Consider the following 3,899-nt stretch of genomic DNA (forward strand, 5'->3'; position numbering starts at 1 on the left):
AGAAAAAAAAAGTTGGTAGAGATTAGGGGGAGAGGTGTTGGCAATGAAGAGCAATACTATAAAACATAATTCTTCTCTTCTCCAAGTTAAAAGAATTTTTGCTTAAAAATGTATTCCCTCCAGCCTGAAAATCTATTTCCCATGTCCTGTAGTTTCTGTTCTGTAGGGGTCCTGAAAATAATTGGATATTTAAAGAACCTCAAAAAATTGCCGATCACAGAGCCAGCCGCCTCTTGGTACTCTCCCTCTGAGACTTTTATTAATTTTTAATCTGCTTGCTGCTGTTTCGGGTCTTTAGGACTCCTGTAAGTAAAGGAAAATGCCATGTGGCCTGCAGAGGAGGGGACAGTAAACAAACGCAGAGGGAGAGGGGCTCTGCAGAACTCACACAAAGGCAGGTGCGGCTTCAACAAACATGGAGTTAAAGCAGTTTCAGAGGAGAAAAGCACTCCCTTCCGCTGGACCAAATGTGGGAATTAGAACCCCATTTCCCTCTAGCTGCTTGACTGGTACAGATTTTATGCACTCTTTGACCTTTATTTCCATAGATGAATGCTATTTCTGGTCTTTTGCTCTAAGAAGGGCAGAATGACTTGATTCTCCAGGAATTTTTCTTCTGCTTTTTCTAATAGATGCCTAAAACCTCCCCTTGTCCCCATTCTTTCTCTATTTCTCTTTCTCGCTCTGGTTCTCTTTACTTTCTCTTTCTCCTTCCCCATCCCCTCTGATCCATCCTCCCTCTAGTACTTTCAGGCTGATTTCTCACATGATTTTCCATTTGGATCATCTGTAAGTCCAGTCTGTGAGAAAGAATTTGTTACAATTTATATCATGATAAAAATAACCTCATAGATGGTGGTTCTGATAGAGTCATAACTAAAGATTTCTTCCTACCATCAATTCTCTATAGTTGTGAGTCTGTTTCTGTTTTGTTAAATTCATTTATATATTTTTTAGAGTCTACATATAAGTGATAACATACAGTATCTTTCTCTGACTTATTTCACTAAGCACAGTCTAGCCATTTGTTATTTACAGACTTTTTGATGATAGCCATTTGCACAGGTGTGAAGTGATATCTCACTGTGGGCTTGATTTGCATTTCTCTGATGGTTAGTGATATTGAGCATCTTTTCATGCACCTCTTCACCATCTGTATATCTTCCTTGGAAAAATATCTGCTCATCTGGGTTTTCTTTCTTTTTTTTTTTTTGATATTGAGTTGTATGAACTGTTTGTGTATTTTGGATATTAACCTCTTATCAGTCATATCATTTGCTAATATTTTCTCCCATTCAGTCTTCTTGTTTTGTCCATGGTTTTCTTTGCTGTGCAAGAGTTTTAAGTATAGTTAAGTATTTTGTTTCTTTTGCTTTAGGAGACAGATCCAAAAAAACATTGCTAGGATTTATGTCAAAGAGTGTTTTGCCTGTGTTCTCTTCTAGGATTTTTATGGCATCAGGTCTTACATTTAGGTCTTTAATAATCTTGAGTTTATTTCTGTACAATGAAAATGTTATATTTCATTCTTTTATATGTACCTACCTGTCTAGTTTTCCCAGCACCACTGATTGAAGAGACTGTTTTTTTCTCCTTTGTATCTTTTTTCCTCCTTTGTTGTAAATTAACTAACCTAAGTGTGTGGGTTTATTTCTAGGGTCTCAATTATATTCCACTGATTTATATATCTGGTTTTGTGCCAGTATCAGGCTGTTTTGATTACTATAGGTTTGTAGTATAGACTGAAGTCAGGGAGAATGATGCTTCCAACTTTGTTCTTTTTTTTTTTCTCAAAAATGCTCTGGCTATTTTGGGTCTTTCATGGTTTCATATGAATTTTAGCATAATTTGTTTTAGATCTGTGAAAAATGCCATGGGTAATTTGATAGAGATTGAAGTAAATCTGTAGATAGCTTTGAATAATATGGTCACTTTAACAATATTAAGTCTTCCAATCTATAAACACAAAATATCTTTCCATTTCTTTGTACCATCTTCAATTTCATTCATCATTGTTTTATACTTTTCAAAATTTAGTTCCTTCATCTCCTTGATTAAGTTTACTCCTAGGTATTTTTTGTTTCTGATATGATTTTTCATGCAGTTCATTGCTTTATCTGATAGTTCATTACCAGTGTACAGAAAAGCAACAGATTTCTGTATATTTATGTTTTACCCAGCAACTTTACTAAATTCATTTATTAATTCTAATAGTTTCTGGGGGAGACTTTTAGGGTTTTGTATATAAAGTGTCATGCCATCTGCAAATAGTGAACAGTTTAATTCTTCCCTTCCAATTTGAATGCCTTTTATATTTCTTTTTTAACAGATTGCATAACTTGGACTTCCAAAACTCTATTAAATAGAAGTGGTGAGAGTGGTCATCCTTGTCTTATTCTTAAATTTAGAGGAAAGGTTTTACCTTTTCACCACTGAATGTGGTGTTAGCTGTGAATTTGCCATAAATGACTTTCATTATGTTGAGATATGTTTTCTCTATACCAACTTTGTTGGGGAGTTTTTATCATGAATGGATTTTGAATTTTGTGAAATGCTTTTTCTGCATCTATTGAGATAATCATGTGACTTTTATCCTTCCTTTTGTTAATGCAGTCTAATACATTGGTTGATTTGAGGATATTGAGCCATCTTTGTGTCCCTGGAATAAGTCCCACTCCACCGTCTTGAGCTCCTCCCTCTTATAGCACATAAAAGTGCATACACATTTTTAATAATCCTATAAAATTATGCATTTGCATTATTAAAATATCCTTTTACCATGAACAACACTTAAACTGTTTTGGAAGAATATTTTTTCCCTTAGACAAAATTATAGCAATAATTAACCCCAAAGTCTGTATGACTTATAATAACAAAGGCTAATTTCTTTATAGGAAACCTGTCTACTGCAAGTTGTTTGAAGTTCTGTTCCATATTGTGTCCATTTTCAGACCTGAACTCAAGGAACAGCCTCTATTTGAGACAGTACAAATCTTACAACAGAGGAAAGAAGAGAAATCTTACAACTACTCTTGGCTCTTAAATTTTTGCTAAGTCTCATATCACATCCATTCACATTTCATTGGCTGAAGTCAAACACATGGACAAACCTGATGTCAGTGAAATAGAAAGTAAAATTCTCCCAGAGAGAAGATATCATAAGAAAGGTTTATAATTATTTTTAACAGAATAATATTCATCACAGATCCTAAATAACTCTTTAAATTACCTCTTATAGAATGGTACGTTAATATGAAAATTAACACATTAACTTAATGTACAATAAATTTTTCATGGAAATGTTAAGGTAGCCCACTCATTTTGCTTGGCTTGGCTGTGCCCTTATCCCTCTACAACCTCATGCCTCTTAATTCCAGTCAAGAACACTTTGAGCTACTTTGACTTTGTAGTGTCACATCACATATTTCTGGGAAAAGTGGAAGCATTTACTATATCATTGTTTTGCCCATGCTCACTTCTCCTTTTCTTCTATTATTTAATATTTGCTTAGAAATATGTACAGGAAATTTATAAACATATGTAATTGAGTAACTAACCAATTCTCTCTAAACAGATTTAAACCTAAGTGAGAATAGAGACGTTGATTGTCTGGAATCCAATAAGATAATTATCATAAAAGCCATCATTAACTGAATGTTCAGTGTGTGCCAGTCATGATTCTAAATGACTTACTTGCATTTTCTCATTTAATGCTTGTGGGAATACTATTAAGTACATACCATTGTTGTAATATGAATAGTAATGAGGAAATAGGTATATAGAGATGTTAAATAACTTATATAAGAAGTCTCAAGTATTGAGTTTTATTCTAAATCTAGGCCTGTCTGATTCTAGAACCTAAGTCTATAACACTATAATTCATGAAGATAACTTTCAAA

This window comes from Bubalus bubalis, chromosome 15 (genome assembly GCF_019923935.1).
Source record: "Bubalus bubalis isolate 160015118507 breed Murrah chromosome 15, NDDB_SH_1, whole genome shotgun sequence".
Classification (NCBI taxonomy): domain Eukaryota; kingdom Metazoa; phylum Chordata; class Mammalia; order Artiodactyla; family Bovidae; genus Bubalus; species Bubalus bubalis.